A 26253-nucleotide genomic window follows, 5' to 3' on the forward strand; every position below is an offset into this window, starting at 1 on the left:
CAAAACTTTCGCTGCTCCATTCCATTCTGCTAGGTTAGGTTAGATTATAGTGGCAGTCTTTTAACGGACTTAATTAGAAAATTTGAGTTCATTGTGATACCACGGTATCAACAGATTCAACCTTATGATAGGATTCGATGTCTTGTACTTTATCTGTATGTTTATGAGCCTGACGTTCAAAAATGCCTTGTGGATAGGTTAGGAAGTAATTTGTAAAATAGCAAGTAAGATTAGACAATTGTAGGATATATTGTAGTTAGTCATTAACCTCATACCAACGAACATTTGTTCCAAAAGCCCTAGTCCTTGCGGTTCTCATAGCCTTACTTGTGGCAAGACAGCTTGTCCAATATTACTGTTGTTATATTCTTATACTACGGTTCATCATACTTCCAAAGCCATGGCAGAATCGAACAGCCCTATTTTCGTATTCCTATTGAACAGGCAGATCTCATAAATTGAGACTTCTGGTCTGAAGACAGTCTTTTGACATTCGCTGGACCCTCTCGGCTTGCCCACAATTATACAATTATTCCACTTCTCTGAGAGCACGTTAAGGCTGCTATGTCTAGCCTAGTGATATAATATTCGCATTTGCTCCTCTCTACGGAGAAGAGATAAGATCCCTTTTCTTTAAAATAATTTTCATATTATCTGCCTAATAGACAATGAAGGATTCATTGTTTTCCTAGTAATCTATTGTAAAATATAAACACTTTGTATGATTCAAAATTCTTCAATGATAAATCACAGCTTTACTCATAGCAATGTAGCTTTACTGATAGCAACTTCTAAAGAATAATTTTTTTCAAATTGTGGTTAACATGTTTATTTTTCAATTTACATAAATTCAAAGTAATTCAGGTGTCGATCTTATCAATCAAATTGAGATACCATATGAAATTTGTGGTTTTCACAATATACACAAACCAAATTTGTCCATTTGCATTTCGAAGCAAGTGTGGGGTTGCTTTAAGGTCTTCATTAACATTGTTCCAAGTATTCGAAAGTAATTGAATACTCTGATCAATTGTACAAGTTATGAACGTATAACAAAAAAATTGATCATAGTTAAAATTAAATCACAACTATGTAGTCCATATGTAGATGCTTGGAGGCAGATACCGCGAACAGCGACTTCAAACCACTCGTCCATCGTCCATTGGAGCAAAAAAAAACCACACGCTTTCAACAGCCGACAACCAATTAATAGTGATGGAAATTGACAGACAGACCCAAAGACATGTAGAAAAACATGGCACCGTAAACACCCACGTTTAAGATAATACCGCGGTTTTCGTTGAGATTTCTAACATCACCATAAACACTAAACTCCAAAAGGCGCAAGTAATTGTGGTTATGGGGAACAGGGGAGCTTGACGGCAGGGAGGTAGTAAGCTTGATTTGAGATAAATAATGATCACTTGTTAAATCCCAGAACATTTACATATGGAGCTAACTGCTGCCTCATACATTGGATATCAAGAGCAATTGGGCGGCAATTAGAATAAAACCCATTGAAGAGCTTTAGATCGGAGGCTGTATGCTGTATGCTGCCACCCAATCATCAGTAATCGAAAGCAATTTGCCCAACAATTGACATTCATCAAACTACCACCGACAAGAAGAGCCGCTATGAAGATGGTCCACTTTAAGAAATCTGATGAAATTATAAATAATACCCTACCTAGAATGGTGAATAGGTCAGTTGTCGATCTGCATGCCTGCCTGCTTGATGGCTGACCATTTAAATGGTTTTTGATTTCATTTCGAAATAAACACACGCCTCAACTCAACTCCATCAGCAGGGCAGAGAGACATAAATGATCGATGGACCCTTGTCTGTCTTGTTTTCTGTTTTTTTTTTTTTTTTGTTTAAATGTCCGCTGGCATTAAAGAAGTGTTTAGTTTGGCGCTAGGCCTATCGCTTGTCTCCCATGTCTTTCAATCACTGAATTCCTGTGGCCCACACTTGGGGCCATACCACCACAATAAACTTCAAGACTCTTCAATCATTACGAATTTAAATATTTTGTCAGTTTGGAGTGTTAAGTTAGAGCTGCTACGATAAACCAACGAAAGTCCAAAGCCAAAAATGGCCCAAAAACACACAAACACAACATTAAACATCCAACAAACAGCAAGAAGACAGATGAAGATATGCTTGGCATTGGCATATTGGCATTCAAATGGAAAATTGATCGTTTATACACGGAGAGAAAAAAGGAGTAAGCAAACAAAAGCTCAAAAGAAACATTTTTATGAAGGTGGGCCCATTAAGCAATGGTCTTTTAAACTATTTGACGCATTATTATTATCTCGTTATAGAAAGCAGTTAGGCATATACTCTACAGAGATGATTTTAAATCCTAAAATTAACTTCAAAGTATTTGAAAATTGCTAATTCACTTTTGTGAATTTTGAAAAGCAATTTTTATGTCAAATTTTTAGAGCTAAATTCCTACTGTCCCAACCTACTTAACTAAAATAGCCCACACCAATACATATTTGTTAATGCAACAATATAAGGTTTATTAAAAAATCCTATTTAAAGTCATAAGGTTAGCTAGTAAACTAAAGTTTTCAGGGTAGTAGGCTGGTACAGTAGGAATACAACATAGTGATTTTTATACTAAATAGGCTGGTACAGTAGGAATACAACATAGACAGTTCTATACAAAATACCGCATTTTCGTTACAATAAATCATTAACTATGCACGGTATCATGATTTTAAATTGCTTAATTGTTTTTAATTTTAAAAATATTAGAACTTATGTTTTAATATTTTTACCAAATTCTTACTATCCCTATCTACTTGATATCGCATGTTCGTTAGCACAAATCACTAACTATACACCTTACCATGGTTCTATATTGCTTGATTGTTTTTATCTTGGAAATTGTCCCTATCTACTTTCTACACAAGACTGCCGCTAATACATATTCTTTAATGCTGCAAGTTGATGTTTCGTAAACAAGCAACGATACAGTCATCTAGACAGCTACAATATAAGATTCGACAAAGTAGTAGATTGGCACAGTAGGAATATAACATAGTTGGGTTAGGTTTTTGTGGCAGTTCTATACAAAATGCGACATTTTCGTTAGAAGAGATCATTAACTATTCATACTAACATACCTTAAGATTGCTTGTTTTTTATTTTAAAATTTAAGCACTTATGTTTTAATTTTTAACAAAATTCCTACTGTCCCTATCTACTATATAATCCAATCCCCCGATAATACATATTCTTTAATGCTGCAAGTTGATGTGTCGTAAACGAGCAAAGATACAGCCATCTAGACAGCTACATTATAAGATTCGACTAGGTAGTAGGTTGGTACAGCAAAAATATGACTTAGGTTAGGTTTTTTTGGCATTGGTTTACAAAATACGACATTTTTGTTAGAAGAAATCATTAACTCTGCATTCTTACTTGCTGTACAATTGCTCTACTGTTTTTAATTTTTAAAAAAATATAGCCACTTATCTTTTAATTTTAACAAAAATCCTACTGATCCTATCTACGTTATAAATCAACCCAATACTAATACATATTCTTTAATGCTGCAAGTGTAACTTTCGTAAGCAAGAAAAAATACAGTCATCTAGACAGCAGCAATATAAGATTCAACTATGTAGTAGGTTGGCACAGTAGGAATATAACATAGGTTAGAATTTGTGGTTTATCTATACAAAATACGACATTTTCGTTAGAAGAAATCATTAATTATGCATCCTTACTTGCTGTTCAATTGCTCTACTGTTTGTAGTCTTTAAAAAATAAACAATTATGTTTTCATTTTAACAAAAATCCTACTGTTCCTATCTACTTCATAAATCAACCCTACACTAATACATATACTTCAATGCTGCAAGTTGATCATTCGTAAGCAAGCAAAAATACAGTCATCTATACAGCTGCAATAGAAGATTTAACTGGGAAATAGGTTGGCAAGTAGGAATATAAACTAGTTAGGTTATGTTTTTGTGGCTTTTCTCTATTAAAAGAAATCATTAACTATGCATCCTTACTTGCACTTAAACTATTTGATGTTTTAATCTTTAAAAAATAAACACTTATGTTTGAATTTTAACAAAATTCCTACTGTTCCTATCTACCTTTTAACCAACTCGCAACCTAAAATGTTGTTTTTGTAGTATATTTTGTTATACTGCAATATAAAATTTCGTAAACAACCTAAATTCAGTCATCTAGGTAGCTGCAATGTAGGGTTCAACAGGGTAGTAGGTTGGCACAGTAGGAACACAACATAGTTAGGTTAGATTAGGTATTAATGGTAGTCCCAAACTAGACTCATTTAGATATTTTAGTTGATTATGTTAACACAGTTATCAAAGTAGCTGCAATCTAATACTCAATTTTATAGTATGTTGACACAGAAGAAACACAACACAACACAGAAGAAACACGACACAATTTTCTTCCTTGCTTTTATTAAAAAAATAGGTATACAAATATCAGACCAAATATGAATACTCGGACTAAGGGACGTGGAAATAAGAGCCTTTAGACATTCGAAAATTGTTTTATTTCTTGTAGCACCTTCAGTTTTCAGAACCAAATTTCTACTGTCCCAAACTACTCTGTTACTAAAACCCATATCAATAAATATTCTTTGATGCTATTGTGCATTACACAGTTTCGTAAAAAAAAACTTTGCTACAGTCATCAGGGTAGCTATTGTATGACACGTTTATATAGTAGTTTGGAGAAGTAGTTTTTCTTTTCTTTAATTCTTTGAAATTTAAACTGTTATATTTAAAGTTTTCAAATGTTATTTACATATATCGCACTTTTAAGAACCAAATTCCTACTGTCCCCATCTACGTTGTAACCATATTCTCCTAATAAATGTTCTCTAAACTATATTTTAAAGTTTCGTAACAATTTTCATCTGCCGTCATCAATACTTCCATTGATAAAAGGTTAAACAATGTAGTAGGTAGGTACAGTAGGAATAGAACTTAGAAGAAGAAATTAAAAAAAGTCAGGTAGAAATGTTTGTTAAAAGATTTATAACTTTTGGCGATTTCGATAATCGGATGGCAGATCGACGAAGAATTTCAAAACAATCAAAAGTATGTACACTTTACACCACTTCCTACTAATATTTCGAATATTATCCTCCTTAGATAAAGTTTATAATCATTTTCAAACCAGTCTTTATTTTATCAATTTTTCGTTAAGTGTATTAAAAAAGCAAAGCTTAATATCATCGTTGGCGGAGAAAAGTTGTCGTTAAATGTTTTCATTTATTTGTCAGCTAAAGTGATTGAGTGGCCTGGCAAGGCAATCCAGGCAAAATGGTAGGCTTACATCCCAAAAGCCAGAAGCTTTTATTTTTTTTTTTTTTTTGGACATTACATACGGTACCCCAACGCAAACTCTATGGGCAAGGCAAGAAACTACATTTTATGCCATGCCACACAGATATACATGTCGAACTGACTGAGTGGCTGACTGAGCCAAGTTGACTTCTGCTCGATAGATACCCTCATCTGGAACTGCTAACCATCGGAAATGTGTGAGCGTTGTGGTTGTCATTGTTGCTTTAAGCAGAGGCTCCTTCCTACAGATGCCAATAATGCTGATGCTGATTCTATGTGGATTTCAAAGCCGATACAGAAAACGCAATACGACATTCATGATCGATACCCAGCGGCAGCAGCAGCGGTGGCAAACTTCTCAAGAGTACTACAACCAACTTTCCAGACTCACAACCGCACCAATATAAGCTTTACCTCACCATCTCTTTCTCTCTCTGACATGCCATAAAGTGGCTTTTTTGCAAAAAGGAAAAAATCTTTAAGCCATGCTACGTTATGATTTAGTTAACAAAAAGCTGTGTAGGAAGACGAGTTTTGTTGCTTGTGTTTTTCTTACGATTTCTGAGCTGAGCTGAGCTGAGATCAGCTCCAAAGTGAATTTTGTTTTGTTTTGCGCCACTTTAAATCGCCCAAACCCAATACAAGCCATGTTATCTGTGCTAGAGAGGGAGGAAGGAGGCAAAGATGGGCAGGGAAAAATTGCATACATTTTCTAGATTTTGAAGGAAATTTTCATAGACATAAACGATCACTTTGTTTTCAATGGACAACATCAACAACATTCATACTCAGCACAAGCCCAAGATAATTTTTTTAATGTTGACTTAAGTCACTTAACAGGTAGGGGAGTATAAGGGTGAAGCAAATAGTGGGAGACAAAAACGACTTAGATAGTCTTATAGGTTTTCAGTTTATACAACGAGCTATAAAATCCTAAGAGAAGAGTCCACTGCTCCTTAATGGAAAAGAATCGTCTCTAATGTACTTGACTAGAAAATAAACAAACAAATGAAAACAGAATTAATGTTGTTTGAATTGCCCATCTTCGACATGGCTCATTTTTCCCTTATTCCGCATGTCAAATTTTCTTATATTAAATTTTAAACACTTTTACAGCCAAATTCCTACTGTCCCAATATACTTCATAACTAAATCCAACATTAAAACATATTCTATGATGTAATACAAAATGCAAAATAAAATTTCTTCAAAAAAAGTTTGTCTACAGTCAGGAGTTATTGCCTTACTTTAACTAAGTAGTAGATTGTTACAGTAGGAATATAACGTATAACTCTCCAACAAAAATATTTCATTGTTATTAAAAACAATTAAAACAGTAAGAAATGACCTAAATTTTGTGAAATCTTAAAATTTTAAGAAGTAATGTTGCATTGTTTTTTCTTATGAGACTTTAATGCCTTTGTAGGAACGAAATTCCTACTGTCCCATTCCACTATATAACTAAATTCCACACTTATACATTTTCTTTGATGCTGCAATACAAAATTTCTTCAAAAACGTTTATCTGCAAGGCAGTTATATAAGTTCAACATAGCTAGTAGATTGGTACTGTAGGAATGTAACATAGTCACTTCTACAAAAGTATTACATTGTTATAAAAAAAATATATAATAGTGAGATATTACTTAAATTTGATTTAACGTTTAAAATTTTAACACAAAGGCCTAATTGTTTTAATGTTTGGAAATGTAATCATAAATATCGTTCTGTTAAGAACAAAATTCATACTGTTCCAATCTACTTTGTAACTAAATCCCGAACTAATTAATTCTTCGACCTTGCAATATTTCTTTAAAAAAGATTTGGTTACAGTTATCACGGTAACTAGGCGACCCAATAGCCGAGTTGGTGGCTAGCTCGGATAGCCAGTGCGAGGATCGTGGGTTCGATTCTAGATAATAGATTGGAACAGTAGAGATATAACACATCCCTCTTCTACAAAAATATTACATTGTTATAAGAAACAATTATAATAGTAAGAAATAGCTAAAGTTTTGTGATATCTTCTCATTTTAAGCACTACTGTTTTACAGTTTTAATTTTTGAAACTTAAATGCTTTTGTAAGAACCAATTTCCTATTGCCCCCACCCTACTATATAACTAAATCCCACACTTATACAATTTCTTTGAAGCAGCAATACAAATTTCTTCAAAAGAGTTTATCTGCAATTATCAAGGCAGCGGCTGTAGTTCAATGTAGCTAGTAGATTGGTACAGTATTAATATAGTCATTCCTTTTTTTGTTAAATTTTCAAAGTTTCCGCAGTTAAGTTTTAATTTTTAATTAATTAATCAATTAAAAATCTATCCATCATAGGAACAAAATTCCCTCTGTCCCAATCTACTTTATATCTTAATCCCACGTGTATTTTGCGTATTCTTTGTTACGGCAATATAAAATCTCTTAAAAAATGTCTACAGTAATACAGGTAGCTATTGTATAAGTTCAACATGGTAGTAGATTGGTCCAGTAGGAATATAACATATAACAATTCTAAAAAAAATATTACATTGCTATTGGGAAGAACCATAAAATCAGGAAATTAGCACCAATATTTTATATTTTGAGATTTATATTGCAAACATCACTCTGAAAAGAGTGATGTCCCATCTACTTTATAACTTAATCCCACACTAAATCATATTCTATGATGTTACAAAATGGCATTTTTTCAAAACAGTCTGTCTACAATCTCCAAGGTAGCTGTTATACTAATTCAACAAGGTAGTAGATTGGTGCAGTAGGAATTTAACTTCTAAAAATATATGACATCCTTATTAGAAAATGCTATAAAATGGAAAATTATTTAAATTTTTTTTACAGCAGGAATATAACATAGTCAGTAGAAAAAATTTACTTTATTATAAAAAAAAAATTTAAACGTAAAAATGTAACCCCATTTCGTTAAATCTGCAAATTTTAAGCACAAATATTTTATAAATTTCTAAATTTTAGTTACAAATGTCACTCTGGCAAGAAAAAATTCCTACTGTCCCAATCTACTTTACAACTAAATCCCACATTAAAACATATTCCACGATGCTGTAATATAAAATTTCTTCAAAAAAGTTTGTCCACAGTTATCAAGACATTGTCATTGCATATATTATACCAGATAGTAGATCGGTACAGTAGGAATATAATACAGCGCTTCTAGAAAAATTATACATAAGAAATTAGTAAAATTTGGTTATTACAGTCATGAAATGTTCAAATTACCATTTTGGAAAGACGTACATTGCAGAATTATCTTAGAACTATACAACGTTCATTATGGCATTTTCTTCTCCCTTTTCCTGCACTTTCACCTTCAAACCGTCATATCTTTCAACCCAATATCAATTTCTATCACCAACTTTACATCTCCATAAAGTAGAGTGTCTCAAAATCTTCTCCCTGCTTCGTTTACAGTCCGAAAAAGGGGGCCAATATAACTTCAATTGTTGTTGCAGTATTCAATAAAGTTGTTGTTGTCAGAGCACAGAAAAGAAAAACCGAAACACATGTCCATACAGCAGTTTCAGCATGAGTAGAGCTAACTTGGCTTGACTTGACTTAACTCTGCACTGCTATGCTCTGCTGGAGGAGCCATATGATTGTGGCACAAACTTCAGCGAATGGATTTCAGTTGTGTTGCTGTTGTTAATCAAATAACTTGACTCCAAATACAAGTTGTAAAGATTTTGGCGCCTACGCACAAATCGCTCACCACACGTCGTTTGCTTGAAAATGTTAAACATTTCAACATTTCTCCATAGTGGCCTGGCCAATGGTTCGCTTAAAATGAGTCTTTGGCCAGCTATTTTTTTTTTGTAGGAGAATGGGCATGGAATTTCCAAATTCTTTGGGAGATTTTCATTTAATCTGAAGCTTTAGTTATTTTGTGAAATTTTTTGTTTGAGAGATTTCTCATATTTTTTTTGTATAAAAAAACCAAATCAACAAAACACCAAAAAAAATGGGAGATTGTATGACACCTATGATCTTGGCCATCAATAATCTCAGATCTTACAAAATGTGCATTTATGACACTGAAGATGGGGGAAAAAAGTTTTACTTTCAATTTGATTGACTTCAATCATAAGCTTATGGGTGGCGCTTTCTGGGAATTTGAAGTTTTTTTCTTTTCTTTTTTTTCTCCTTTCAATATTCACTTAAGTCGCATATTCTTTTTTTGTCCACACTTGAAAACAATAAACTTCCGGCATTTAAGAGGCTCCTTGGCATGGGGATGGATGACGAAGTTGATACTTGGTTGACTGTTTCGATAGTTTAATGGAAAATCGGTTTAACTGGAATCTCTAAGGTCTAGACCATTAAAGAACTTTAGCTGTCTTTGGACAATAACAAACTGTATGATGTTGGTAACCATGGAAAGCTCTGTAAAGTGGTTGGGGAAAGTCCAAAGCAAGTCGAATAGAATTGGCTAGGTACATTTCGCACTTTTGCTATTTAGCTGTTCAGCGAATCCTACTCACCTTATTAACAGATTGTTCTTGGAGTTGCCAAGTTCCTAGATCTGAACTTTTAATATGACCTAGCAAACATAAACTCTCTAGATTTAACAACAACATCAACTAGGTTGGATACAAATATTTTGATGTGCTAAAATTACATCAATCCTGTTTGTCTTCCTTAGTCAAGAAATTCCTAAAAGAGAACAGGTGCCTAAATAACTGCACATAATGTTGCATAACATGTTCCCTTTACACTGTAATGTCTGCTAAGTGCTGTTTTACATTTCTGCCCAAAGAGCATCTTCTTCAAAAGACTTACCAAAAGTGGAAACTAACTAAGAGGGGTTTAAAGAGGAGTGCCCTCACAACAAAACGTTATGTCTTATTTCAGAATTGTTTTGTTGGCTTAAGCCATACAGCCAGAGAATTCTCCCCCTCGAAGTGCTATGTTTTGACATGTCAATAATAAAGTTGAACAACAAATGTTTGTTGCGGTATATTCAGAAATTCTTTCTTCTCCCGTTTGGCTTTTTTCTTCTTTCTCTTTGTTGTTGTTTATTTCGAATGCAATGTCCAATGTCCAATTTCCAATAAAATAAGATATTTCAGGGTTTATGTTATGCCTACACTGGCCAATGCCCTTGCTTTTAAAGAGTGGGCAAGGGGAGGGAATTAACCTTCGACTAAGTCATTTTAGTTGCTCATAAAAGTTTGTTCAACACTTTTGTCCAAGTGACTCATTCGACAATGTTTGCTGTGATCAGATCATGAGAGGAACATCAAAAACAAAAATGCAAAAACAAAAAAAAAACAAAAAAACGGGTCTTGGGCAATTTCTTGGAAGAAAAGTGACATTGATTTTGATAACACCAGTCGCCAAGAAAATTTAAATTCAAATATTTTGCAGAATTTGTAAAAATTTTCTACAAAATAATTTACACATTCACCTAAAAGTTTGACACGCCGTAATAGGCAACCATAATTTGTTGTAGATACTTAGACAAAAATGTTGACAATTTTTAGTAAAATACTTGTTGTCAAAACTAATTTATAATTTAAATATTTGTCACAAATCACATTTGCTTGAAAAAATTTCAGCCTAATCGGATAATAATTGCGCCCTCTAGAGGCTCAAGAAATCAAGACCCCACATCGGTTATATGACAGCTAAATCAGGTTATGGACCAATTAAAACCATATTTGGCACAACTGTTGGAAGTCATAACAAAATACTTCTTGCAAAATTTCAGCCGAATCGGGTGAGAATTGCGCCCTCTAGTGACCCAAGAAGTCAAGATCCAAGGTCGGTTTATATGGCAGCTATATCAAAACATGGACCGATATGGCCCATTTACAATCCCAACCGACCTACACTAATAAGAAGTATTTGTGCAAAATTTCAAGCGCCCAGCTTTACTCCTTCGAAAGTTAGCGTGCCTTCGACGGACAGACATGGTCAGATCGACTTAAAATGTCATGACGATCAAGAGTATATATGCTTTATGAGGTCTCAGGATTTACAAACAGAATGACGAAATTAGTATACCCCCATCCTATGGCGGAGGGTATAAAAATGGGAAAATTTTGCTATTGATGCCATATCAGGACTTATAGATGACTCATAGAAGACTTATGCAGAACACAGAGAATATTTATAGAGCATTTATAAAGGACTCATAGAGGACTTAAAGACGATTGATAGACGACTCACAGACTACTTTAGACATCTCATACACTAATCATAGACGACTAACAGCCGAGCCACAGACGACTCATGGATGACTCCTAGACGACTCTTAGAATACTCACAAATGCCTCATAGAGGACTTATAAAGAACTCACAGACGACATATAGAGGACTCATACAGGATTCATATAGGACTAATAGACGACTCATAACTCCTAGAAGACTTTAAGATGACTCTTAGAATACTCACAGATGCCTCATAGAGGACTTATAGACGACTTATAGAGGACTCATACAGGATTCATATCGGACTCATAGAAGACTCTTAGTCGGCTCATAAACGACTCACAGACGACTCATAGAATACTGACAGATGCCTCATATAGGACTTATAGAGGACTCATAGATGACTTATACAGTATTTTATAAGTCATGATGACATATAGCCGACTCATAGAGCATATACAGAGGACTCATAGTGGACTTATAGAGGACTCATAGAGCGCTTATAGAGGACTCATAAATAACTCATAACAGACGCTCATAGACCATACATTGAAGACTCATAGACGACTCACAGACGACTCATAGAAAACTCATAGACGACTCATAAATAACTCATAAATGCTCATAGACGATTCATAGAAGACGCATAGACGACTTACTATGAGTCGTCTGTGAGTGGGCGACTCACAGAAAACTCATAGATTACTAATAAACGAGCCATAGACGACTCGAAGACGACTCATAGATGACTAGTAGAAGGCTCACAGGCGACTGATAGAAGGATTATTGACGACTCAGAGAAGACTCATAAACGTCTCAGAGTTTACTCAGAGACTACTCATAAACCATTCAAGGACGACTTAAGAGTAAATCCACGATGATACACAGAGTGAACTAAATCTTGAATAATATATAAAGGACTCAAACAAACAATCAGCAAGGCTGATTGCGATAGACTCTTACGCTCCCATTAACATCAATTTAAGCTCTGCTCTTAGTCGATTTTAATGTAATTTTGCATTTGGACTTTTGTACTGACTTCTAAAATTCGTACCAAGTATGGTCTAATATATGATAATTTTTTTAATAGCTTTGACGTTTGCTTTTCTTCTTCATTATGTTTCATTATGACTATGGCCATTTAGAAATTCTGTTAATCAGTGTTACTTTCCACAGTATCTCCTAATCCGGCAATAAAAAAATATTTTTTTTCAATTTAAAATGAAATGTCCACACGATCTTAATTCAATTCCATTGGGTATTTATTCGCTTGTTTATTGCCGAACACAATAATATGTATAATATAAGACATTTAAATTTGTTTTTTCTATGGCAATATAGAAGAAAAAAAGATTTGTGGCTTGTCTCTTTGCTCTTAGAATCCTATTAAATTGTTAATGAGTTGCTGTTTTGCGGTTTTCTAATGAGGCTCGAAAATACAAATACAGCTTCCAATCAAAGCCATTTCCGTTGTTGGCTTATTCAACCAACAACAACCCCGCTCCCTTAACCACTTGGAAATGGTTTTTTATTCGCATAGTTAATCACATCATTTGGCCATTATTAATGGATGCTGCTGTTGTGTTTGCCGCTTCTGTGTTGGCAGGCAGGCAGGCAGGGTGGGTAGGCAGGTTAGGCCTTTTGAGGAAAGTTATATAAACAAGAGGGCGTTATTATTATGGAAAATAATTTTAGGTTTGTTTTTTTGCCTGTTGATTGTTTTCTAAACTCAGTGTTGGCTGAATTGTGGTGGTTAGTCGTTGTTCATTTTGTTTCATTTAGACTTTTTTTATTTATTATAAAGGGGTGGGCAAATGAATGAACCATAGTTGGCCTCAGCGCCAATGAACGTCGCCATCTATGACTTTTGGTCTTTGGCCCACCTCTTTCTTGGGTTGGTTGTGCGGTGGGGGGGGGTTTGAAAATTCAAATTCACACAACCTGTAATTAAGTTTTTTCTCTTCAAAAGAATAACGCCCTTTGAAATATGGCATTGCATTTATAACTCAATTCATTCATTCATGACCCCTTCTTCTTAATGGCTTAGAAACAAAACACTATACGACAATAGATCGCTATGCTTGCATATCTCTTCTGCTATGGTGGACTAGTTTAATTTGATGTACATAAATTTGATATTCGATGATTTGTAAATTGCTATGAAAACATCATAAAACAAAATAAGTGTTTGGAAATTTTGAAAGATAATATTTCAATAGGTCAGAGGAAACTATTGTCTGGCCATTGGCTTTGCTAAGAGGTTAATAAATTTTCCATATATGTTTATGTATTTTGAGAAAACAAACGGACCCTACATATGCATAAACCAATGCGTTGATTTCCCACAGAGTATTCCTGAGAAAATTTTTGAAGATTTTTATTTCCACATGTCAAAAATCTGCAGATTTATTAACAAACGAAAGATAATATTTTGACTAGGAAATATAATAGGATTTTTGATAATCAAAACTGTGAACTTTATGCAGGTGAGAGAAATTGGGACAAGTTAGTGAACATACTCATAATGAGTTTTGATAGGTGCAACGGTATTGAAAATGTGGTCATGATAACAGTAACTTGATAGAACAATAACAAGGCAGCAGGAGCCTATGAGCTATCAGCTTGGTTTCTCAATGCTAAAGAGTTGAAAAAAAGTTGTATGGAAAATTAGGCCAAAGTAGGTGTAATCTCGCTAAACAATAACAAGACAGCAGTAGCCAATTGTTTGCCAGTTTGCCAGAAAAATATGTTGTTTGCGCAATCTTACTAAAAGATCTCACAGTCGTCGAATAGATACTCAGCATACTACGACCAGTGCTCAAAGAAATATAACAGTAAGCTGACGAAACAATTACAAGGCAGCAGGAGCCAATGGGTTGCCAGCATGGTGTATAAAACAGGCTTTTGATTTCGAATCTCAGCATAGAGTGCCCTGTTCCTAGAAATATGACGATCTGGTCTAGTCACATGGGAAATTTGGCCAAAATAACAGTACTCTGGCTGAACAAAAACAAAACATCAGGAGCCTATGGGTTACCAGCTTGGCATATTAAATAAATTGTGTGCGTAAGCTTACTAATATATCTCATGTTTGTAGAATAGATACTTAGCAAAGTATGCTCAGTTCTCAAGAAATAAAACGGTCGGCCAGGCGGTATTGGTAAACCAACAGAACAATGACAAGGCAGCAGTAGCTTATAGACTACCAGCTTGGTCCCTTAATGCTTAAGAGATAAGATACGGTCGGGTCAGAAGTAAGAAACAATTGGCTTAAATAGCAGTTATCTGACAGAACAAAAACAAAACATCAGGAGCCGATGAATTGTCAGTTTGGCATACTAATTGTTTGAGCACCATACTATACCCAGAGCTTAGGAAATAAAACACTTACCTGACTAAACAATAACAAGGCAGCAGAAGCCGACGGGTTGCCAGTATAGCGTATTAAACAGGTTTTTGGTTTTGAATCTCGTTCGGGCAAGTGGTATGAAAATTTTTTGCAAAATAACAGTCACCTAACAGAACAATACAGCAAGAACCGAACGGTTGTCAGCTTGGTTTCTCAGTGCATAACAGATAAGTTCGGGCCAGAGATTCGGTCGTGGCAGGGTAACAGTCGGGCAATTAGTATGGAAAATTTGGTTAAAAACACCAGTAATCTGGTTGAACAATAACAAGGCAGAAGGAGCCTATGGGTCAACAGTTTGGCGTATCATACCTATTGATAGCGGAATTTGACAGAAAAATCTCCTAGTCGTAGAATTGATACTCGCCATGCTATACTTGATGCCTAAGAAATAAAACAGTAATCTAATAGAACAATAACAAGGCAGCAGGAGCTGATGGGTTGCAAGCATGACGTATTAAACAAGTTTTTGGTTTACACTCTCAACATTTTATTGCCCAATGCTTAAAGGATAAGACAATTAGGTCAGTAGTGTGGAAAATTTAACCGAAATTACAGCAATTATGCTGAACAATAACATGGCATCAGAATCCTGTGGGTTGACAGCTTCGAGTATTAAAAATAACAGTGTCATACTTCACGTAAAATCGTTCGAAAATTGGAAAAATATTTTCCAAAATTCCAATAATGTTCAATAGCCGATTTGGTAGCGAACTCTGATTATTAAAGCAAAGGACATGGGTTTGAGGAGGCCACCGGGGCGGTACTATGCCATGTAAAACTTCTCTCCAAAGAGGTGTCGAACTGCGGCACGCCGTTCGGGCTCGACATAAAAGAGGAGTCCCCTTAGCATTGAGCTTAAACTTGAATCGGACTGCACTCTTTGATATGAGAGAAGTATCCATTGTTCGTTAATGGAATGTTCATGGGACATTTTGTTTTTAATTAAGTTAGGCCATGGGTTCGATCCCCGGCAGAGGCTACGCTCTGTTACTACTGTTTGAACTCCGCTTTGTAAAGGGGATTTGAAATACGAGGAGGGCGCAATTCTTATCCTGTTTGGCTAAAATTTCGGACGTAGTATAGTCTAAATCCGCCCATAACCTGTTGTAGCTGCCATTTAAACCGATCTCCCGAATTGATTTCTTCAGCTTCAAGAGGGCGCAATTCTTATCCGATATGGCTGAAATTTGGCAGATTCGTTTTGGTGTAATTTCCAAAAATGTTTCCATATGGTCTAAATCAGTCCATAACCTGATATAGCTGCCATATAAACCAATCTCCCGATTAGATTTCTTGAGCTTCTAGATGGCGCAATTCTTATCCGATTTGGTTGAAATTTTGCACATGTCGTTTTAGTGTGATTTCAAACAATAGGGGCAAGTATGGCCTAATTCAGGCCATAACCTGATACAGCTACCATATAAACCGTTTTTTCCATCTTCCTATTCTTCCTGCGGAAGATACCACTGTTAACTGTACTTAAAAAATAGGGCAGTCGAACGAGTGGTATTGGAAGGTTGGCCAAAATATCAGTAATTTGACAGAACAATAACAACAAGGCAGCAGGAGCCAATGGAAAATCCTGTGAGAACCCATGGTACAAGAGGTAAAATCATCAAATCGATTTATATCGGGGCTTATTATCATATACGGACCAATTAGAGGTAAATTGGATGAAAAATGTGCCCTCTTGGACCTCAAGTGGTCATAACGACACATCTATTTACAATGAAGGCTATATTAAGTTATGGACCGTGTCACTTAGCTACATCTCTTTGTAAGGAATTACCGGCCAATTGTGATATGCGCCGCACTCTCCAAGGTTATGGAGAGTAGGGTTAACCATCATCTTGTCAGATACTTAGAGTCCAATGGTCTTCTTAGCGATAGACAGTATGGGTTCCGCAGAAATCGCTCTACGGGAGACCTAATGGCATTTTTGTCGAAACCATGGAGTCGCTCTATCCACCAGTTTGGTGAGAGTAAAATCGTGACCCTGAATATCTCCAAAGTATTTTATAGAGTCTGGCATGGTCACTTTTATCAAAGTTTGTAGCTTTTGGAGTCGATAATAATTTCGTTCGATTTATATCGAGCTTTCTCAGAGATCGCATTATACGAGTTGTTGTAGATGGGTTCTCATCCGATGAGTATACATTGACCGCAGGTGTGCCACAAGGCTCTGTCTCTCCTCTTCCCTTTTTCTTATTTTCATTGACGATCTATTGAGTCAGACTTCGAATCCAGTCTACACATTTGCCGATGACAGTAGTCTGTGTCATTCATATTTATTCGACCATGGGTCTAGTCCTCAAGAAATAGTGAAAAGGAGGTGCATTATGGATGAGACGCTCTCCCAGGATTTGTTGGCCATTTCCGAAGACGCAACGCTGTTTCTTGTCTCACAAGCGATTCACTGACCCACTACAATAGTCGATATCTATCAACGAAATAGATATTGAGCAGTCAGATGCTCTTGATGTTCTGAGCATGAAGATGCAATGTGATGTACGTTGGTCAAAACTCGTATTCGAAGTGTCGAAAGAAGCATTCAAGTGTTTGGGCTTTCTTAGGCGGTGCAAGATATATTTCACCTCTTCTGATCTTCTCGATATTTATACTACCTATATAAGGCCGTGGTTGAAATATAACTCTCATATATGGCAGGAGCTCCAAAATCATTCCTGGAGCTACTTAACCAGGTTCAATGTAGAGCGATGGTGTTGATTTGGAATGGTAGTGTATTCAACTCTATTGCTTCTCTTGAACATCGTCGGAATGTGGGTAGCGTTGTATTGCCCTATCGTTATTTTTAATGGCGTGTGTTTTTGCTGGCGTTAGGAATACAAGACTTGCCAGGAACTCAAACCCATTTGTAATTGATTGACCAGTCGACCGAGAAAATTCATTTTTCGCCCGAACCACTCATATGTGGGATCTGCTTCCAGCTAATGTCTATCCCATCGACATTGACGTTCAGAAATTTAAGACTAATATCAATAAACACTACTCCCTCTTACCCCCCTACAACCCATAACTTTCCTAATTGTCAACGCAGTCCACTGCATATATAGAGGGCATTCTGAGTTTCTCCATGATGAAATGGCAAAGTATATTGAACACTTTTCAGTTTTACAGATGACATATGGTCACAATTATCTTCAAGCATATTGTGTTGGTTACTCAGATTTGAAGTCGGTGACATTCAGAAATGAGTCCCATTAGTGAGTATTTATGTCCTTAAACAGCCATCAAACAGATACTCAAAAGATTCAAAAAAGACTAATGATCAACCATCAACTATATGACGATTAAAAAGTGGTTTTCATAGGTTTAAAGTTTAAAGACACTAAAGTCCAAAATAAAATTTTATATATTTTTAAAATTTTTTAACTTTTTTTTAAATCCTTAAAAATTACGTCTATTTAAAATAACATTAAAATAAAAAAAAATAATTTAATAATTTGATTTAATAGTAGCTATAATGGATAAAAATCGTTTCATCAATGCATTAAAGAAATTTTTTCCTATTTTTATATTTTATTGAAATTCTTAACATTTTTTATGCCATTTTGCAAATGATTTAAACATGACATTTAAAACATATTCCCTTAGCGCATATCCATATTTAAATTTTTTAAATTTCTGTATAAAATATATACATATATGCAGATTTATAATTTGAACATAATCAAATGTAAATCATTTTCTCAAATTCCCTTTAATTTTATGAATGTGACAGAAATAGGAATAAATGGTTTTGCATAAGGTAATGAATCAGCGGCGGCAAGAATTTGTATTTTTCTTAATTGTGACATTTGATAAATGGTTATTATTACAAATTTTTCTCGGCCATGATATATCACAATTTAGAAATGTGACTGAAATCTTATTTATGTCCACATTTTTTTCATTTAAAAAATATGGCCTATTATACAATAGGCTAATAAAACTATCAAAATTTTATGTATGTCAACATAAAAATATTTTTTTTTTCGGAAAAAAATTGTAATGTGAGAAAAATGAAACACATTAAAATTCTACTCTAAATTTCTGACAATTTTATGATAAACAAGTCAAAATGTGCTAAGATCGACTGGGCTGGATCTTGGGAACCGAATCACCACCTTAGATTCAGCTAAAAATTTACACAAGTAAACATAGTTGAAGAGCATGATTTTACTCTACGTACCAAATTTCTGCCAAACCAAGAAAAAATTAAAGCTTCTAGGAACCTAACAAGGAAAATCGAGAGATCGGTGTATATTTGGTGTTGAATCAGGTTAAAGACCGATTTAGACCGTACTTGTCGTAGTTGTTGGAAGTCGTAACAGAACACTATGTGCAACAGTTTTGATAAATCGGACAACAATTTCGACTTCAAGGGGCTCTAGACATGATATCGAGAGATCGCCTTATATGGGAGCTCTATCACCCTAAAGACCGATTTGAACAGCATTTGGCACAGCTGTTAGTAGTCGCAACAAAACACTTCGTGCAAAGTTTTAATCAAATTCAACAAAAATTGAGGCTCCTAGGAGCTCCAGACATTAAATTAAGAGATCTGTTTACATGGGAGCAACATCAGGTTATAGACCGATCTAGACAGTACTTGACACAGTTTTTAGAAGTCATAATAGAACGCTCCCCTCCTAATGCTGGCAACATTTGTAAGGTACTATGCCATGTAAAACTTCTCTCCAAAAGAGGTGTCGCACTGTCGCACCTTATCATTGAGCTTAAACTTAAATCGGACTCATTGATATGTGAAAAGTTTGTTTGCGGCTCGCCGTTCGGACTAGGCTATAAAAAATAGGCCCCTTATCATTGATCTTAAACTTGAATCAGACTGCACTCATTGATATGTGAGAAGTTTGCCCCTGTTCTTAAGTGTGTTCATGGGGAAAAATTGCCTTTTTTTGCAACAGAACACTACGTGCAAAATTTTAGCCAAATCAGAAAAAAACTTTCGTCTTTCAGGGGCTCCAGACGTGAAAAAAAGAGATCAGCTTATATGGAAGCTAACTCAGGCTAAAGACCGGTTTAGACCGCAGTTGGCAAAGTTTTAAGAAGTTGTAAAAGAACACTACGTACGAAATATTAGTCAAGGCCCAGGGGCTCAAAATTTCAAATTGGGAGATCGGTTTATATGGGAGCTATATCAGGTTTTAAACTTATTTAGACCGTACTTGGAAGTAGTAGTTGTTGGAAATCGCAACAGAACATAACGTGCAAAATTAGAGCGAAATCGGATAAAAAAATGCGGCATCCAGGGGCTCTAGACATGACATCGAGTAATCGGTTTTATGAGAACTATATCAGGTTAAAACCCGATCTGGACAGTACTTGGCACAGTCTTTGGAAATCGTAATAGAACACTACGTGCGAAATTGGATAACAATAGCGGTTTACAGGAGCTATCAGTAGCTATTCTTGGAATTTTTGGCATGGATTCTATGTTTGTGTTGGAAATCACAACTTCATATACCAAATGTCAGCTCAATCGTATTTAGATTGTATCTTGGAGGTTCTGAAAAAGTCAAATCTGGGATTTGGTTTAAAAGGGGGTCATATCAATTTTTGAACTTATCCGACTTAGATCAGATGTCGGGAGGTTTTAAATAACCCACCGTTTCAAATATCAAATGTTGATATTTCGATGTGTTGCAAATGGAATGACTAAATGAATTTACCCCCTATCCTACGGTGGTAAGTATAAAAAGGACTACGTACGCTAGGTGATGTAGGGTATTATATAGCCGGCTCCGCCCGGATTTTGCCTTCCTTTGCCTACAGGGGATGTCCCCTATATATGCAGTGCGTTGCGTTGGCAATAAGGAAAGTTATGGGTTAGAGGGGGGAAAGAGGGAGTAGTGTTTATTGATATTCGTCTTCAATTTCTGAACGTCTATGTCGGTGGGAAAGACATTAGCCGGAAGTCGATTCCACATACGAATGGTTAGGTCGAAAAATTAATTTTCTCGGTAATGCATGGTTCGGTCGACTGGCCAATCAATTACAAACGGCTATGAGATCCTGGCAAGTCTTGTATTCCTGGTGAACATCCTAATGTCAGAGATAAGAAGACGAATATCCCTGGAACACACGCCATGAAAATAACAATAGAGCAACACAACGCTACCCACATTCTGATGATGTTCAAGAAAAGCAAGAGAGTTGGATACTCTACTGTCCCCAATCAACACCATCGCTCTCCGTTGAGCCCGGTCAAGTAGCTCCAAGGATGATTTTGAAGCTTTTGCCCATGTATGAGAGTTATATTCCATCCTCGGCATGATGTAGGTTATATAATATTGTATATTAAAAAGATCAGAAGAGTTGAAATATTTCTTGCACCGCTTAAGAAAGTCCAAAAATTTGAATGCTTCCAAATCCTGGGAGAGCGTCTCATCCATTATGCGCCTCCTGTCCACAATTTTTTGAGGACTGGACCTATGGTCGAATGAATATGAATGAAACAGACTACTGTCAACTGCAAATGAGTAAAGCGTCTCATCCATAATGCACCTCCTTTTCACTATTTCTTGAGGACTAGGCCCATGGTCGAATGAATATGAATGAAGACTGGATTCGAAGCCTGACCCAAAAGATGGTCAATGAAAATAAGAACAAGTAAAAAGGCGTAAAGTTCGGCCGGGTGGTGGGTGGATACCCACCACCTCGGATATATATAATCCACCTTTTGTCATAGTCCGGTGAAAAATTCATATTTTATGCTCCCATAGCAGCTATATCGAAATATGGTCCGATTTGTACCAGATTCGGCACGGACATTGAGTGATCTAATAAATACAAGTCATTGTTCAATTTTGTAGAATAAAATATTGGTGTCTTGGTAGCTATATCCAAACATAGACCGATCTGTACCATAAACGACATGGATATTGAAAAGCCTGACAAGTCAATGTGTCAAATTTCAGCGAAATCGGATTATAAATGCGCCTTCTATGGGGCAAAGACTTTAAATGAAGAAATCGCTCTTCATGGCAGCTACATTCAAATCTGAACCGATTTGAGCCAAATTAAAGAGGGATGTCGGTGGGCATAACACAACTCATTGTCCCAAATTTCGGCGAAATCGGACAATAAATGTGCCTTTTATAGGTGCAAAACCTTAAATCGAGAGATCGGTGTATATGGCAGCTATATGCAAATCTTGATCGATCTAGGCCAAATTGAAGAAGAGTTTCGAAGAGCCTAACACCACTCACTGTCCCAAATTTCGGCGAAATCGGACAATATATGCGCCTTTTATGGGCCCAAAACCTTAAAACGAGAGTTCGGTCTATATGGCAGCTATATCCACATCTGAACTGATCTGGGCCAAATTGAAGAAGGATGTCGGAGCGTCTAATATAACTCACTGTCCCAAATTTTGCGACATCGGACAATAAATGCGCCTTCTATGGGCCAAAGCCTTAAATCGAGAGATCGGTCTATATGGCAGCTGTATCCAAATCTGAACCGATTTGGGCCAAATTGAAGAAGAATATCGAGGGACCAAACACAACTCACTGTCCCAAATTTCGACGACATCGTACAATATATGCGACTTTTATAAGCCCAAAACCTTAAATCGAGAGACCAGTCTATGTGGCAGCTATATCCAAATCTGAACCGATCTGGGCCAAATTGAAGACGGATGTCGAAGCGCCTAACATAACACACTGTCCCAAATTTCGGCGAAATCGGACAATGTATGCGCCTTTTATGGGCCCAAAACCTTAAATCGAGAGATCGGTGTATATGGCAGCTATATCCAAATCTGAACCTATCTGGGCCAAATTGAAGAAGAATATCGAGAAACCAAACACAACTCGCTGTCCCAAATTTCGGCGACATCAGACAATAAATGCGCCTTTTATAGGCCCAAAACCTTAAATCAAGAGATCGGTCAATGTGGCAGCTATATCCAAATCTGAACCGATCTGGGACAAATTGAAGACGGGATCGGTATATATGGGGGCTATATCAAAATATAGTCCGATATAGCCCATCTTTGAAATTACCCTGTTTATGCACAAAAAAAAAGAATCTGTGCAAAGAGATATTGAGCTGAAACTTCTCAATATCACTACTTTTAAGGACTGTAGTCAGACGGACGGACATGACTAGATCGTCTGAGATTTTTACGACGATCAAGAATATATATATATTTAATAGGGTCGGAAATGAACATTTCGATGTGTTGCAAACGGAATGACAAAATGAATATACCTCCATCTTTCGGGGGTGGGTATAAGCAGAGAAGGGCAAAGAGCAGAGCCTTGTGGCACACCTGCGGTCAATGTATACACATCTGATGAGAACCTTTATCAGTCAATCCGTATCAATTCGGGACATTCTAGATTGATTTAAAATGTCATGGAGATCAAGAATATATACTTTATGGGGTCTTAGACAAACATTTCAATGTATTACAAATGAAATGACGAACTTAGTATGCTCCCAACCTATGGTGGAAGATATAAAGAAAATTTTTGGATAATATTCATCCAATTAACCCCAATTATTTAATTCTCTTTATTTTACTATTTTTTTTACAATTCTTGGAATATTCAAAGGTATAATCAAATAATCATTTAAGAAATCGCATTGCATGCCTGCTTCTTTACATACCTCTTCAGTGAGAAGTTTGTAGATTGCTTAAGACATGGACTGTTGGCGTTTTGTGAACGTCCTTCAATATAATGAAACTGTTCTGCAATATGAATTTGTTGTTGTTGTTTTTATTTACTTTTGCTGTTGCTACACTGTCTCATTGGATTTTTTTTTTCGTTCATTAAATTCCTTTTACACACGCAATATTCCACCGGGACAAACTGTGAAGAGCATGATGAGAACAAACCAAAAAAAAAAATAAAAAAAAAACAATTTAAATTAAACCGTTACATTAAAGAGAGCACCATACTGAAGTGTTTGTTAGGCTTTGAAATTGTCACACACTATTGAGGGATTTTTTTTTCGTTGGCATTTTTTAATTGTTTAAAAAAGTTCATAAATACATCATGGATATTATGTTGCGCCTGTCAGCTTCTATTCAAATTTATATCGATTCTGGGTCTTGAGGCTTAATTGGCATTAAGGCAGGCGTTTATTTTTCCAGATTTTTTTTTCTGTTTTTTTGGGTAACACCACACAATCATTTAGAGCAATCACATTAATTTAATGCTGGCTGACACATAATTCAACATTTCGCAATTCTGGCTGCCTTGCAGAGAGGAGAGAACATTTTGAAAAAATGGTCTTTGTCTTATTTGATTTCAAAAAAAAATTTTTCTTGTAACTTTTTTCTTTTTTTTGGGATTTTTTTTTTAATTTTCACACAAATCACGCGACACCAATTTACACGCAGACTTATCTCCAGGGCGCAAACATTTCAAATGATTGAGCGAAACGAGCCATCCATACAACCAAAAACGACCAAGCAAACGTAGGCCAACAAATTCAACTCAACCCACTCTCGGGCTGTAAAGAATGATGCCGTTACTGAGACTGCTAATGCTGATGCCAATGGCAATGCTGATGCTGATGCCCATGCTGATGATCCTATTTAAACTGCCAAAAGTGATTTAGGAAATCTACGTTAAGAAAGAAGTCTAAAGACTAATAAAAATTAAAATAATATTCCATTAGTCAAGGGAGGTGCAGCAGAAGGAGCCTCAATGGCAGCCGCAACAACAATGGCATATGGGCACGCAAGCCAGCAGCACCTTGGCGTTGCGCGTTTCGTATCTCGTTTGACACCTTTGATTAGTTGGGGCCATTAAAAAGGCCAATATAAACATAAGACCAGCTACAGTGTCATCATGCAGCAAGACAAACGGAAACTCACGCACTCACTAACGCACATGCAATAGTCAGTCACTCATTCACTCAATCATAGGGTAAAAAAAACAAATGCAATGAGCTGCTCTTCACTGCACTTTTTATAGGCCATAAGGATGCAAACAAAAAACACTAACTTTTTCAAATTGGTAACAAAGTCATTAAAGGAAAATGTCACAAAATCTAATTTATCGCCCTAGAGTGTTAGAGAGCCCTCGGACATTTGGGTGGCCATTTGATGGATCGCCTGTTGGCTGGTTATGTTGCAAGAATATGATAATTGAAGCGATTTATAAAATTGACCGATTTTAGAACACAAACACCACTTGTCATTCAATCATCACCCAAGCACTTGTTGTACGCACGTTAAACGTTTATTAGTCACTAAAGAATTATACGCAAATGTCGATTCTCAGGGGGATTAGGCCTGTTTTTTTTTTGCCTCTCGTACCTCGAACAGAACCTAGACTGCTTTGGTCAAGGTGCAAACGATGACTGAATGTGGCGAATGGCTAAAATAATCAAAACAGAGCAACACAGCAGCACACCAGTCAACTAAAGAACACAACACAACCACTAATACTAACTTACAGCGCACACACAACATTCGTGTGTTCGCTCAGCAGGGCCAGGCGCAAACAGCATAAAGGTAGGTGTATTAGAGAGTTGCCATAACTTTTACAAGCCCCATAAGTTATGTAACTTCCCGATTTGATTTCTGGAGCCCCTAGATATAAGAGTAAATCTTAGCCTATGTGGTAGGTGCGGTAAGGGATAGCATATGTGGCGTGTGGGGAAAATGATGAGACGTTGCACAGTGGGAGAAAATCGAAAAAATCAGGTAAAAAATATGCCTTGTGAGAACGGGTAGAGATATCTCTTTGAAATTCGAAATGGTTAGGGCTGAGGTGCTAATGAGAATGTGTGCGAATTCCAAGGCCCTAGACTGTCCGGTCGCCCTTTGGTAGGCCCCTAGGCCCAGTTGGTTACCTCGGTATTTCGAAAAATTGATCGAGCTGCCAAATTTTCATCTATGGTTTGATTTTCAAAATTTTATACAAAAAATTCCGCTTGAGATCTGCAATATCCCCACTAGTTACGGAGATATTCGACTTTAATTTTTTTGTGCAGTTTTGACCGAGATCTGCTTCGTGTTTTGCAATTTGCGAAGGCATTAGCCGTTCGATTTTCATTTTTATGCATGATTTGAGCTTGTGACAAAATTTACCACGACAACTGTCCTTGGAAATGGCATACGACCGGACTAAACTTAGGGGTCTGAGTGTAAACTGAAAGAAAACTGAAATCTACCTATTCAAGAGTAAGACGAAGGTAGGTCAATTGGACGAGCCATACTCCTCCAATAGAACCTTTACGATATCCGACAAGGTAAAATTCTCGAAAGTGACATTCCATTAAAGAACAGGGTCTGAGTCCGAACGGCGTGCCGCAGTGCCAAGCCTCCTT

At 36.2% G+C, this 26253-nt stretch overlaps 1 protein-coding gene across 2 annotated transcripts in view; it reads right to left on the reverse strand.

Moving 5' to 3' along the window:
* The window catches only part of LOC106086296 (cartilage oligomeric matrix protein), an 81084-nt gene extending 56846 nt beyond the window's left edge, over positions 1-24238 (reverse strand). Inside the window, exons 1-2 of one of the 2 annotated variants that reach the window (XM_059365104.1) lie at positions 24118-24238; positions 23578-23780 (exon numbers count right to left, since the gene is read on the reverse strand). The gene's annotated coding sequence lies outside the window, so the exon portion shown is untranslated. The remainder of the gene's footprint in view (positions 1-23577; positions 23781-24117) is intronic. The other variant, XM_059365106.1, reaches the window with a different exon arrangement.
* Between the last annotated feature and the right edge of the window lie 2015 nt (positions 24239-26253).

This window comes from Stomoxys calcitrans, chromosome 3 (genome assembly GCF_963082655.1).
Source record: "Stomoxys calcitrans chromosome 3, idStoCalc2.1, whole genome shotgun sequence".
In the NCBI taxonomy this organism is placed as follows: domain Eukaryota; kingdom Metazoa; phylum Arthropoda; class Insecta; order Diptera; family Muscidae; genus Stomoxys; species Stomoxys calcitrans.